The 15,298-nt window shown below is 43.0% G+C and overlaps 1 pseudogene; it reads right to left on the bottom strand.

Moving 5' to 3' along the window:
- Positions 1 to 11,035: 11,035 nt before the first annotated feature.
- On the bottom strand, positions 11,036 to 11,156 carry LOC118606250 (annotated as a pseudogene).
- Between the last annotated feature and the right edge of the window lie 4,142 nt (positions 11,157 to 15,298).

Below are 15,298 nucleotides of genomic sequence, written 5' to 3'. Positions count from 1 at the left end.
TGTGGCCCTGTTTGTGCAGTGGCTCATTCTGTGTGTTCATATCTATGCATGCCTTGGTGTGGGTTTTGTCCAGATGTGAGTGAGCACACACGTAATCGTGCGGGCAGGTGTCCAAGTCACATCTCCCTCCGCTCCAGGCTTCAGTGGCCTCAACTCTCAGACCCAGCCCTGCTCTAGGGTCCCAGCTCCCAGAACTGGCAGAGTCCACTAGGGGATGGGACCGTAGAGCCCTGGCTTTCGCCTTTCCCTCTTCCTTCCACTGCTCTCTTCCACCAGCTACCAGTAATTCACTCGGCTGCCAGAGCATCTGGGTAACAGATGGCATGTGACCCAAGGTTTACAGTCTGAATTTTAATGTAGATATGCAATTGAACTCTAATGATGGTTCCACCAGCTCAGACAAGTCAGTGACCTCATAGATGGTGTTTTATTTTCAGAAAAGTTGGGAGAATAATAATATTATTGCACTTGATTCCCCTTCCCCCCCCAAAGTTGGGACACTCACCCATAAAGGTATTTGGTAAGCCATTGTACTATGCAGAGAATTATTACCAATATTACATAAATATTACTTGAGGATGAAAGTTAGTGGGCTAAACAAACATTCATTCAGCAAACATTTAATGAACATCTATCACATGTCAGTCCTCAAGCTATGTGCTAGGGTAAACCAAATAAACCTGGTGCCTGCCGTCTTGGAACTTGAGTCTAGTGAGGACGACGCAAGTGGTTTCATGTGACATGAATGCTACAGAAAAGAAAAACATCGAGGATAAAGCTGGTGGCCAGGGGAAGGCCTGGGGACGTGAGGTTCAGTTGAGGGTTGACTGAGACTTGTCTGAATGTAGGGGAGGGGTGAGCTCTGAGCATGCATGAAAGAGGACATGTGGAGCAGAATGCAGCGTGTTGATTCACACTCTTTCCATTGCGGCCTCTGGGTAAGTTGGTCTGTTTCCGGATGTGTAAGGAATGGAAAAAGTGAGGACACCCTGCTTAGTGTGCTTGGAGGCCACGCAGAATCTAAAGGGCTCAGGAAAGCCCTTCTCCTAGGGTAGAGGAGAGGTCTCTGTGTGCTACCCTCAGGGATCCACTGCAGCAGAGGTTGAAATCACAGGCATGTTCTTGCTGCTAAAGAAATGGTTAACGAAAAGTGTAGGAAAAGGCAATGGCTCCACACTTGGCACCCTGCAAGCAGTTAATAAATGTTTATTGGCTGAATGGATGGATCAATGGGGGTGGATGCTTTTCCAACTTTTGGAGGAGCCCTGGAGTCTAGCAGAGTCCTCGGGGCCTTGTCGTGTGGGTCTTTGCATTGGAGATGGCTTCATGCAGCAGGAAATCCAAAATATTCATGAAATGGCTATTCCAAAAGGCACGGGAGCTTCCTCAAGCTAAAATGAAGCTCAGAACTTTTGAGAACTCCCTCTAGCCTGTATCTGTCTTTAATTCAGTCCACAAGCATCTAGTATCTATTACGAATGTGAAGACAAGGAGATGAACTTCTGGTCTATAGGAAAAATGAATGAGAATACAAATTACTCTAAGAGGCAAGACAGTGCCATAAGATACAGAGTGTTATAAGAAATGAGGAGGCTTTTTCCCTTTGCTTGATTCGGTTCAATTTGTTTCACATCTTGTTCATGCCTAGAGAACATGCCCAGCACCGAACAGGAAAAGATGAATGACATTGTGACAATGATAGCTGCAGAGAGTTTACGAGCTGGCAGGGGCAGCCATGTGACAAATGTGGTAGATCAGCTTGTTCCATATCTGGCCAGACCTCTCTCAGGTGTACCTTCCTACACTACAGAGGCTGGAAAGTTAAAAACTCATTTCCTAGACTCCTTGCTGCTGGTGTTTCCATTGTAATTTAGGTTGAGCCAGTCTTGTGGGCTTGTGCAAGACCTGAATTCAAACTGAGTTAGGGGAAAAAATATGAGTTAGGTGGAGAAGAGGTAGCAGCCTGCGAGGAATCCATTTTGCTGGTGCTGACCCAAAAGGTGTGGTATGGCTCTGGGGCTCCGGCAGTAGCTCCTGGTCCCCAGATTACACCTAGGATGGTGTCCTGGAGCTGGAGACTGGACCAGTAGCCCCTCCCTGAATTCCTAGCTTCCACATTGTGGCAGAAAGAGTAGTTCCCTTGGGGGTCAGTACTGTGGTGGTGTTCTGCAAATCATTCCCGGAGGCCCAGGCCAGAGCTCACTCCACCATGATTCTGAATTCAATCGATCCTCTCTATTAAATCCTGTCTGCTTCAAATGGCTAGAAGCATTTTCCATCTTCACTTGAATCCTAATTCATATGTCATGCTGTGAACTGCAAAAGTCAGAGAAGGTAGATGAGTGTGGATCAGAACAAGCAGGGAAGAAATTCAGCTACTTTCTTCCCTTTTCAATTCTACTTCCTACCCTCAACCTCTCTTCAATCCTCTAATCAGGCATCAAATTAATTAATCGGTTGATTAGATATTAGAAAACTACAATGCACTAGGCATTCTGCTAGATGTTGGGGCTGCAGCATTGAATAAACAAGGTCTCCGCCTTCATGGTGCTTATGAGGAGACAGATGCTCAACTAGCACTTAAATAAATATATAATTCAAAACTGTGGTAAGCGTTATGAAGGAAAAGAAGAGGGAAATGTGGGAGAGGATGATGGCGTGGAGTCTGAGAGAACTGACTTTGATCGGGAGGTCTGGGAAGATCTTCTAAGTAAGTAACTTTTAAGCTGAGTCATAAAGAATAAAAAAGGGCCAGCCATGCAAAGGTGGCAAAGGAGGAGAGGAGAGAGGTCCAGGCAGAAGCAGCAGAGTGAGTAACAGCTATGTTAGCCTTGCTCCATACACCTCTTTCCAATGCTTCCTCGTGTAACAGTTGCAGGACGAGGCCTAAACATCTGAGCCTTTCTGAAACCTCCCTAACGGAAAAGCCTCTATGATTTGACATCTTTCCAGTCATTTCTCCTATTTTCTCTGGATGTCGGGATTTCTCAGCCTTGGCATTACTGACATTTGGGGCTGGCAAAATCTTTGTTGGGTGGACTGTCCCACACATTATAGGATGTTTAGCAGGATCTCTTGCCTCTACTTTCTAGATGAAAAAAGCAGCCCCCACCCCAATTTCAGCTGTGACAACCAGAAATATCTCTAGACATTGCCAAATGTCCCATGAGGGGCAAAATCGCCCTCCACTGAGAACCACTGCCCTATGGGTAGCCCTGCTTTGTCAGGGTAGTTTTCTTGCTGGCTCCTCAATGCACCCTCAACTTTTATGTTTCTGAACCTCCACTTCCCCAGTTCCCTCTGACTAGTACCCACTCGTCTGCCTCTCTACAAAGCCGTACCCATGCCTACTAGGAATTCACGGCTTTTATCTGCCCAGCATCCCTCTGTCCGTTGGGGAATTTGGTACGGATGATTCCCATGCATATCCAGTGGTAGGGAGAGTGGTCCATCCTAGTGCTCTGCCCGCCCTCTGGCGGCAGTGGCAGGGGTATGCGGACCAGGTACCCTTTCTTCTTGTGCCCAGTTAAGCGTCCGGACATGGACATGAGACTCAAGCAGAGTCTTTCCATGCGATCTCTACGAGAAGCACTGCTTTTCTTCTGAATTGTTAACTGTAAAAAAATAGCCTATTTCTTGCTGCTTGGAGAGGCAGCGCTTATGGCAGGAGATAGTGGCATCAGGACACAAATGGAAGCAGATTCAAGAGCCGAAAGGTGGAGCAAGTGCTATGGCTACATCAGATGCTTGTGCTAAAACATTCACATCTCTTATTTTTTCTCTTTCTTTAATTAGTTTGGAATGTTTCTATCGGTTGTCATGGAAAGCTAGCCTAACGCGGTCGGTATCCTTCAAGGCCTAGTTCTGATCTCTCCTCGTCCATGAAGTCCTCTCAAAACAAAACGGTCTGAAGAAAATGCTGTCTTCAGATCCCTAGCAGGTGGTTTGCTGGAGCCAGCAGCCAGTTCTGTGCCCCTCTTCTCAACTCTGATTTTAGTGACGTCACATTAGCAGTTGGAAATCGTTACAGTGGAAATAGACTATAGAATTTAGCAAACGCTACAAATCAAGGCTGTCTTTCCGCGAACCCAGCCCCCAGCCTGTTTACCAGCACGCCACTGTCTAAATCCCTTTTCGATCGTACCACCCATTTGGATATTACTAATGTACTGATTTGTGACATTTCTTGCCTTTTGAATAGGGTGAGGTTGGGAGGACGAGTGCCCCTGAACTCGTCCTCCCAACCTCACCCTATTCAAAAGGCAAGAAATAATTCGGTCCACCTGTCTTCATTTAACACACGAGGACAAAGCGGTCCAGAAACCTTCAGTGACTTGCTAGTTAGTTGTGGAGTCAAGGTAAAGCACGCCCAAGATCTTTTGTCTCCCGTCCGTTATTATTAAAATGTATGCCTTCCTGTCTGCCTTTTATCAACCTTTTCTTTTCTCCGATTTTGGTGCAAAAGTGCTTAAAAACAACCTTTGAATCATTCCAGAGAGCTAATGGCCAAGGCCCAAGCTGTCGATGTTTACTTTCGACAAGGGGCTTTGGGGCTGTGAAGTTCTCCAGGATGAGATCATTCCAGATGGGGTCTCATGAACGTGGCAGCACTGGGGGGACAGCTGTTGGTGGGGAGGACTTGCTGCCATTCCACAGAAGGACTGTGATGTTGGAGCGAATGCTGGCTGCTCTGCGCATGATGTCACTTAGGATGGAACGAGATGGTAGTTGAACTGCAAGGAAAACGTGTGGGTTTATAGAAATGAAAAATACAAAATTTATTCTTTGACATAGCTTTTCTATTTCCTGTGACTTATCCTGGAAGCGTTTATAAGGATATTCACTGCAACCTTGTTTGAATCTACAAAAGACTTGAAACGATCTAAATGCCTAACAATAGGGGACTAATTAAATGAATCGTGATACATATATTTATATAGAGAGGCAGACCTCTATGTACTATTATGGAATTATCTCAAAGATACATTGTTCCGTGAGAAAAATGAGCAGAACCATATGTAGAGTTTTACATCACTTGAGTTAAAAAAAAAAAAAAAGAGTTGATGAAAATACACACAGACATGTGGATGTGTGAGCATAATCTATCTCTAGAAGGATATACAAAAAATTGTCACACAAGAAGTTGTCTCTGGAGAGGGGAACTGGAAAACATTCCTAAGGGGGAGACTTATTTTGCACTGCATGTCTTTTGGAACAATTTGATTTTTAAAACCATGGGAATCTATTACTTATTAACAGCTCTCCCCTCAATAAAAAAAATATATATATATATATATATTTTTTTTTTAAGTAGATGCTGGGATGTAGTTTCTGGAAATTCTTCCTTTGCTCTTACAGATGAGCTGGATCCGGGGATGTGGCAGAGAGTTTAGACAGTTAATAACAGCAAGCTCCTGAGAATTATGTAATTTTCTCTTTAAAGAACATTTCAAGGAGCAGTCTGCTCCAATCTTCCAAGTTAGGGACAAGTACTTCTCCCACTGCACAGCTGAAGGAGCGGAGGCACAGAAGCAGGCCATCTTCCCCAGGGTCACAGGGAGCGAGGGGCAGAGTGGCGAGGAGAGCTCCGATCTCGCCCAGTCAATAAAGTCCTTCTCCTGGACCATATTTAGTTGGGCATGGGCAGAGGACTTCAGCAAGAAGAGTGGTTTTCATGGGAAGGAAAAGAAAAAAAAAAAACAGAGAGTTCTGAGAGATTCTTCTGGCCTCAGGTTTCAGGAGAACATAAGCTCCGAGCCAGTTAGAGCCCCAGTACAAATGAAGTCAGACCAAAATAGACACCACTTAGGTTCAACGGGAAATGACCCAGAAAAGATTCAGCTAGTTTCCAGATGTAACTTGAAGGGCCCCAGTTGGGAGACTTAATTTTGGAATCTGATGCAACAAGCTCTTGGTGAAGTTTCTCAACTCTGAGTGTGGATCAGAGATGAACAGACATTTGATCTGAGGAAAGTACCTTGTGAAAAAAGAAGGTCTAGAGGTCTGCCTTATAGAATCCAGTTTTCAGAAAGATGTCTATAAATGAGGGGCTTTGGCATGTTTTGCTCACATCATCCGGGGAGAAAACATGAGAAATAAAGGGTCTATCCCTGTCTTTTGGCTGGGAAGCAAAGCAGAAATCCCAGATTAAGGAAATGAGGCATGATTAAGCTACATGAATAAAATTTAGCTGGCAGCTAGAATTTTTTTTTTCTGTTACCTAGTGTGAAGTAGGAGACTTATTTCTCTAAATCTTGTATTTCAAAAGACTTCTATGTATTTCTTTTACATCATGCTCAGAAGACACTTAGCTCTACATATCTCATTCATTTAATTTATGATGTGTATGATAAAAAATTAAAAACCTTAAAACATACAAGCGTGTGTCCAATGTGCTACCACTTAGGGGGAAAAACTTTATACACAAATACATGTACCTATATGTATGCATAACAATCTCTTTAAAAAATATGTAACTCGGTAACAGTGGCTGCCTCTGGGGAGAACCTGTGGAGCTAAGAGATGAGGTGACAGATGCAGGCTCCACTGCAAGGTTTTGAATGACCATGTGCCTGCATCACATATCAAAAATAAAACACCCTCTTAAAAAGCTCGAAGGGCAAAACACACCTTCATACTGGAGAGATTTGGTGGCCAGTTTGTTACCCAAGAAAGGAAATTTAGCATTACCAAGGGTAGAACGACCTGATGTTATAAGATATATTAAGGATTTTAAACCGAATATAACTTCAGATCTAATCTCTGATTAGCAGAAAATATACAGAATAGCAGAATTAGCTAAATGATTATAGGAGAAAACAATTCAGAGTGGGACATCATTTAAAATGTAAATGCCATAAAAAAATTAAAAGGCAGTTCAAAAAATTAGTGACAAAAGATATCTAGGGACAATTGGAGGAACTTTGAATATAGTCTGAGTATTACATAATGTTAGAGAATTATTGTTAATTTTCTGGGGATGAATGATGGTTCTGTGGTTACATAGTCTTAGAAGATGCATACTGAAATATGGAAGGGTGAAGAGGCGTGATGTTGGAACTCACTTTAAAATGGTTCAGAACCCAGGAACACACACACACACACACACACACACACACACACACACACACACACACACACACACTTGATTACTAAGCTAGTCTCTTAGCTTTAAACTTGGCTCAGTGATACCAGGGCTTGGACTTTGTAAATCACATTTCTCCTCTGCCAGCTGCCCCCTGGTAGTCCGCCAATAGGGCACTAGAAGGAGACTGGAGTCTAGAGTGGCAAGGAACTTGCTCCTTTCCATTTTGCTTCCTGTTATTGTCAGTGTCACCCAAGCAATTTGTCCTTACCCTGGCAATGACAGTTATTTCCTGTAGGAGCAGCTGGTCAAGTTTACATTTTTCTACAATCTCAGAATTAGCCTTATTTTTCTTCAGATATACCAGTCTCAGCAGACGGATGCCTTCTCTGACTCAGCTCCATGGGACCCTTCATCTAAGCTCCTCAATTTTGTGAATCCCAAGCTCTTCGCCTTGCTCTCCCAGTCCTGGGGATCGTCACTGCTTTCTGCTTTACTACAGCATTCTTTTTGCCTTTCTAGTTCTCTAACAGCTGGTTTGGGTTTCTCTTTAGACTTGAATGCAGTGTAGAGCTCCTTGTCATGGAAATGGGATGCTGGCAACCCAAGGCATTGAGTGACAATGAATAATCAAATTATTGGCTGTAGAGTATTGTGATGAAGAACCTCTTGAAGCAAGTGTCCTGGGGGACCAAGTGGCTGCTGCGAATACAGGGACTGTGGGGTAGGTGTCTTTTTCTGAGTGTCCCGGAGTGCATACAATAAGAAAAGGACCCTCTCAGCTCCTTAAAATCTCAGATCAAGGCCCAGTCAGAGAACTAGAGATTCTGTGGTGCACCTAACAGTATCTAAAATGTCTTGTGGCTAAAAATTCACACAATATTTAATTGTGAGGGTTGTGGAATTAAACGTAAATTTAATTCATAACCTACAACTTTCAGTGAAAGTTAGGATGAGAGTTGGAAAAGTGTCCTTAAGACTTAGAATGAAGGCATCTGCATGGACTCTGATGAAGCTGAAAATATTAACCCCCAAGGTACTCAACCTCCTGGGCCTTCATCTTCCATGTCTCAGATTAGGTTTCTTTTGCTTGAAGTCCCTGTAATAACCTCACCTGAAGCAGGTACCTTTCTAGGAGATGCTTATTCTTTTCAAGATCTACCTGAACTACTCCTTGTTGTCACTAGACCCATAATTAGGGTCAGGTGATCCAACATATTTCAAGGGAACAAGTACAAAGTCTGATCCTGAAGGAAAGATTTCATAATCCAAAAGAAATGCAGGATTTTCTCATGTATATAGGCAGGAACCTGGTGAATATGTGTGGGAATGCGATTCTAAGAGTGTTAGATCAAAGAAAATAATACAACAGGTCAAATTTACTGATATGGGTGTACTTATCGGGGATTCTGGATTCAATGTTAACTTGTACTAAGAATTTACTTACTTGGACCCACCAGTGACCTGCATAGAATGCATTTGAGACCCCAGAGCTTTCTTGGTATAATGTAGAGAAAGAAATTCAAAGACTTAGGGAGATAGAAATGCTAGGGTAAGCTTATATGTGACTTATTGCCCTCACCCACTCCCCCTGACTACTATATGTTTTAAGAGGAACCAGAGGACATTCCTTCACTAAGGTATTGGGCAGTACATTAATGAGGAGGTCACCAACATCCTTGAAAATCTCTGCAGTGGCTGTTCTCTGTAGGCTGGTAGGATGGTGGAAGATCTTGCCACTGAGATAAGTTCATAGATTTCAGTGGGGTGATGGGATCCTATGGTAGCAGAGACCAAGTAACAGTGCTTAGTCACTAGAGATAAGGTGGATGCATTTAACATAATGCAAAGCAGGGGCAAAAATAATCAGAATGTTTTGGTCCACAGGGATCATCGATAGTAGCTGTGACAGTTAATTTTATGTGTCCACTGGCTGGGTGACCAGATGCCCAGATACTTTGTCAAACATCATTCTGGGCATTTCTGTAAGGGTGTTTCTAGGTGAGATTAACATTTAAATTGGTGGACTTCGTGTAAATCAGATTGCCCTCCAAACTTTAGGCGGGCCTCATCCAATCAGCTGAAAGCCCTAATAGAATAAAAAAACCAACCTTCCCCAAGCAAGAGAGAATTCTCTAGCAGACCATCTTCAGACTGGAACTGATCAGCTCTCCTGGCTCTCTGGCCTGCTGCCCCAACTCGCAGATTTGCTGCTCCACCTCGCAGATTTTGGACTTGCCAGCCCCCATAATTATATGAGCCAATTCCCTATAATCTCAATCTCAATCTCTCTCTCTCTCTCCCCTCTTCCATATATATCTCTCCTATTGGTTCTGTTTCTCTGGAGAACCCTAGTACAGTAGCTAACTGGTAGAGTGGACTTGGGAATGAAGTAGATGGGCAATCTACTGAAATACTACTTGATATATACAACAGGAAAAAATTCCAGGCGTGGTGCTCAGAAATCTGACTCAAGTCACTGCCGTCATAGCCTCCCCTCCAGTTTCCAGACCTATGCCAGCCATCAGCTCCAGAGCCTACTGATTGAAGGATATGCTGAATTCCCTTAAGAACTCCACAACATTGCCGCAAGTATATTACTGTGAACCTTCCTCCAGGACTTCCCCCAGAGACCTACAGTTTTAATAGGGTGACTGTATATTGAGAAAAAAGAAAATCCTCAGATCTTTTGGGGATTGATTAGTAGGCATTGGCTCTAAATTGATACTAATTCCTGGGAACCTAAAATACTACTATGGTTCACCAGCCAAAGTGGTGGTTAACAGTGGTTGGGTAATGAATGGGTTATTACCTCAAGTTTAAATTACAGAGGACAGTAGGGCTATGAACCCAGTGGTTATACCTCCAGTTCTTGAATGTGTAATTGGAATAGACATACGTGATTACTGGAAGAATCTCTAAATTTGCTGATTCACGGAGTGAGGGCTATCGTGGTAAGGAGAGTAAGATGCCCCTAGAAATTCCCCTCTCTACCAAGGTAGGAAGCCAAAAAGTAATACTTCATCTCTAAAGGAAACTGCAGAGATTAGAGCCCCCATAAGCTTAATATATAGATCGTATCCCCATTTGAATTTACCTGTTTTTCCTGTGTAGAAGGTTGATGGATCTGGAGAATGACTACGGATTACTGTAAACTTAATCAGGTGGTGATTCTACTTATGGCGGCTGTTCCAGAAGTGGTATCTTTACGAGAGAAAATCAACATAATTCTTGGCACTTTGTATACCATTATTGATCTGGCAAATGCTTTTCCCCTCTATACTGATTTGCAGTGACCACTAGAAGCAGTTTGTTTTCACCTTGCAGAACCAGACTACTTTCAGTCTTGCCTTGGGTCTATATCAACTTACTGTCTGCCATGGTGTAATACGCAGAGATCTTGATCACTGTGACATTTCATAGTCCATCACATTGGTCCACTCCACTGATGACATGCAGATGAGATCTGATAAAGTAGTTCTGAGTATTCTAGATGCTTTAGTAAAATGCATATGAGCCAGAGAGTGGGAGATAGATCTCATAAAAATTCAGGGACCATCCACCCAGGTGAAGTTTCTGATGTGCTAATGGTCTGTAGCATGTGGCAATAGTTCTTTCAAGGTGAAAAAAACAAATTGCTATATCATCTACCACACAGAGGCATAACGCTTGGTGCGCCTAATTTTGGCTTTCGGAGGCAACACGTATCACACTGGAGTGTGTTGTTCTGACCCCTTTTCCCTAACGCTTCCAGTTTCGAGCGGAGTGAAAGACTCTGCAGCAAGTCCGTGCTGCAGCGCTGGCTACCCTGCCACTTGAGACCAGCAGATTCAACGACACTTGAACGTGGCAAGTAGGGGTTTTGTACAGAGCCTTTGGCAAAGGCCAGTAGGGAGATCAAAGCATAGACCTATAGGGTTTTGGAGCTAATCCATTTTTTTTTTTTTTTAATGCCTACAGCACCTGGTCTTCCTAAGTGGTCTCCCATCCAAGTATCCTAACCAGACCTGCCCTTGCTTAGTTTCCGAGATCAGACGAGATCAGGCATGTTCAGGGTGGCATGGCCATAGACCATCCTCTCTTTTGAAGATAACGATTCTCCTTTTAAGAAATGGGACTGAGTGCTGTGTGATCCGGCAAGCCACAACGTGGAGTGTGCACAGCAACGATCTATCATCAGGTGGAAATGGTACACGAGGGATAGAGATCAAGCAGGTCTGGAAGGCACAGGCGAGTTGCCTGAGTAAGCGGCCCGACTCCTTTGACACCCGCCGCTGTTGCAAGACTTTCTTTTTCTCAATCATAACTTCAGCTGCATGGGGAGTTCCTTATGACAAGCTGATGAGAAAGAAATTTAGGCCTGGTTTACGGTTTATGCTGCCCAGCATGCTAGCACTAGCTGGCTGCTCCAAAAACTGCTGCAGCCTTAAACCCCAGGTAGGTGTTTCTGGAAAGTCCTGATGAAGGGAAATCTTCCTGGGAATTTTGGGCAGTACATTTAGTTATCTACTGAACTGAGTGCTGTCTACAGTATGAAACTAAACTCTAATATTCAAAAGCAGTTACTAATCGTTTGATGAATGGTCAGGGACTTCAAAAGAACAGATTTAGAAGACAAGTGACAAGAAGGTCTGGGGGGAAGGTATGAGGACGGACCCCTCAAAATAGGCCGAGAATTGAAGGTTAATGCGTTCCAGGTGAATGTTCACGAAAGGACACTGTGCAACTATGAGAACGTGCTTTGCAGACATACAACTATAGTGAACATGATGGGCCATTAGCTCCAGTCGCTGCCCTCTGAAATTCATCACTGTCTCTGGGCTGCTCCCAGCAAATAATTGAGAGTGGCAGGAACACTAAGTCATTTATGGGTCTCCTGTGACAGGTGACTGGATGAGGACTTCCTAATGGCCTTGTTGAATCTAAATTAACACAGAAGAGGCTCAAAAATTAGGGCAAGGCGATGTACTTTGTAGCTATTAGCCAGGCTCTTTCTCCAGTCATCCTAATGACTGCCCAATGAGCCCATGTATGAGTAGACATGCTGGCAAGGATGGAGGCTTATCCGTGGCTCAAAAACATAAATTTCCCTCCACCACGACTGACCTACTAATTGCCTGACCCACCAATAGCAGAGTCCAGAGACCAACACTGAGCCCCTCATATGGGCACTTGGCAGCAGTTTGATTACATTATACTTCTTCTATCATAAAGGGGCAGCAATTTACTCTCGCTGAAAAAGACACATAATCTGGATATGTCTTGCCTTTAGTACTTCTGCCAGCCTTAATAATGGTCATGGCATCATGTGTCACATTGTATCTTAGCAAGAAATAGTGTGTTATTCTGCTTGGGCTGCCATAACAAAATGCCATAGACTGAGTGAAAATGACTTTCCACAATTCTGGAAGCTGGGAAGTCCAAAATCAAGGTGTGGCAAGGAAGATTTTATCCTGAAGCCTCTTCTCTTGGTTTGTGGGTGGCCTCCATCTCTCTGTGTGCTCAAATAACCTCTTTTTTTGTGCTCCAGAGAACAAGCTCTCTGGTGTCTCTTATAAAGGTACTAACCTCATCAGGCAAGGGTCCTGTCTAACCCCAATTACCTCCCAAAGCCCCCATCTCTTAAATATCACATTGTGGGATAGGGTTTTACATGAATTTGAAGGTAAACACAAGTCCATAACAGGGTGTGGCAACAAACTGATGTCTGTGTAATGTATTATTCTTGTCACGTACTTCATCACCCAGAAGCAGCTTGGTCTGTTATAATGATAGAATGATCTATTTAACACTCAGGTACTTGCTACTGGGAAAAAATAACCTAAATGGATAAGGTTCTATGTTATAGGAATCAAAGGTTGGTAACAGGAGTGGCTCCTCTTACGATCACACCTAATAGCGTATAGAATTTTTGCTGCCCATTGGTGCAACTGTGAGCTCTAACAGTTTGGAAGTCCTGGTTCCCAAGGGAGAAATGCTTTCACCAGGGACGTAAGTGGTTTTACTAAATTGGAAGTCGAGACTGTCACTGACCATTATGGGCTTGCGTTGTGAAGGTTAATTGCCAGCAGGCCTGAAATTGGCATGGTCAAGGCATGACAGGTCAGTGAACAGTGTTGCTTTGTAACCATGTGTCTGAAGAACTTCCAGATGGTTTGCACCAATTTGTCATCATCGGTTATTGTAAAAGCGAGGTGTTTTATACCGAGATTTCCTCTACACACATCACCAACAAAAAATTGGTTGTTGGGGTAGTTGTTAGGGAACAGAACAATTAAGAGGACTGCTATTAAATTTTAATAAAGTGAGTTTAGGCTTTGTTTCTCCTCATTCCGGAAAAGGTGAGAGCATCTTCATTTGTACAAAGGATAGTTACACCTTAAAAGAACTACAAAGCTGTTTATTGTGTAGAAATTCAAATATGCATAGAAGGGTACGAATGGGTGCTGGATAGCTGAAGGGGTGAAATGTGTTGGTTATTAAGCTTTTGTCGTTTAGCTTCAAACCCACCCTTCTATACTTTCTATAATCTCTTTGCGATACTGGGGCTGGAACCCCACAAAGTACCTTTCTTTATCACCTACCTTTGTTACGCTGTGCAAATAAGTAAGAGAGAGTATAAACCTAGAGGGAGGCCCAGGGACTTGCTCCTTCCTCTTTTGCTTCCTATTGCTGTACCTTCTCTGTAATGGTTCTTCACCCTGGCAGTGAGAATTAGTTCCATTAGCAGCAGGAACTAATTGGTTTAAATGTTGAGTTTTTCACACGTCCAGAGTTAGCCTCATCTCTCAGAGATGGCAGCGCCAGGAGGCTGGTGCCCATTCTTCAGACTCTTGAACTCCTAGAACAATACCAGTACCAGCAGAGCCCGTTCCCCAGACACCTGAGTCTCACCTCCAAGGGGCCTCTCTTCCAAGCTTCCAAGTTTTAATAACTCCAACCCCTTCACTTGTTCCGCTAGACCTACTGATGCCAGCCGCTTCCTACATTTACCATCTCTGGACACCTCAGTATCCCCTGTGGCCTTCCCAGTCCTCCCAGTACATGGTTAATGATTCTTTAGTGTAGATTCTATTTTTTAAAAAAACTGGTATGGTTTCTGTTTCTTACTGGACCCTGTTTGATACGTGAATACCTATACATTTATATAAACAGATAGTTACAATAAAATGTTAACTGAATCTAGGAAATAGGTATATTAGTGTTCATTGCATTACTCTTCCAACTTTTTGGTATGTTTGAAGATTCTCATAATAAAACATTTGGTATAAAGCTCTTCTAAAAACCTGGATAAATATCAGTTCCGAAACAATAAGGCAAACCTAAGAAAAAGCCATTTCTTCTCTTTCTCACTCTGGTTTTCCAATTTCTTGCAGTCTGGTAGTTACTGGCTCCACCAGAGTTGTCTGCTGATTTTGAGCCAGCAGCAGCTCAGATGGGGCATTTTAAATTTGAGCTACTAATCGCTTTTCTAGAGATGTTTCAAATCAGATATTTGGCGAAATCTGTAATGTGGGTAAGTTTGCTTTCAACCAGTCATGCACAGAGTGACATCTACTGGTCATAAAGATTATGTCTTTATCACGTCTGACTCCTTTCTTGTAATTTGTCAAAGACCTTAATTATATAGTAAAAATATAAGAAAATTCTCTCTTCCTTGGGAGAAAAAGAAATCAACACATATGGCTTACATGTGCTGGTCTATGTACCACGGTGGGAGATTTTTTTAAACTAAAAAAAAAAAAAATGAAGTTCCTTCTTCATTTTAGCAGGCACTCCAGTCTCCTTCGTTTGATCAGGGGTAAGTGACCTGTTGTAGAATTTGAAAATTAATCAAACATTCAGTTAGCTATTTCCTTTAAAACGTCCTTTGGGTTTTTGTTTTAGAGCAGAAACTAATAAATTTAGTCTGAGAGAGAATTCGAGCAGACTTGCTGAAAGACTAGCATGCGCCACTTGCTTCTGGCATTTCCTCCTCGCCCCGCCATGGTACGGTCAGGCTCCAGGCTTCTGTACGCGCACTCGCTCCCAGCTCTGCTTTCTCCCTATCTTTAGATGTGTATGTGTATTAAGCATTACACATCCTCATCCAGATTTATTCCTTTACTAGCTCTGGAAAAATTTCCAACTGTTCTTGATAACAGATTGTAGTAGGAAAAATTAGGACTTATATTTTGTAACTACATTTTTAAATGAAAGAAGGCATGTATCTAT

This window comes from Rousettus aegyptiacus, unplaced genomic scaffold (genome assembly GCF_014176215.1).
Source record: "Rousettus aegyptiacus isolate mRouAeg1 unplaced genomic scaffold, mRouAeg1.p scaffold_m13_p_7, whole genome shotgun sequence".
NCBI lineage: Eukaryota > Metazoa > Chordata > Mammalia > Chiroptera > Pteropodidae > Rousettus > Rousettus aegyptiacus.
The sequence above is the reverse complement of the archived record's forward strand: the minus strand, read 5'-3'. Positions and strand labels throughout refer to the sequence as shown.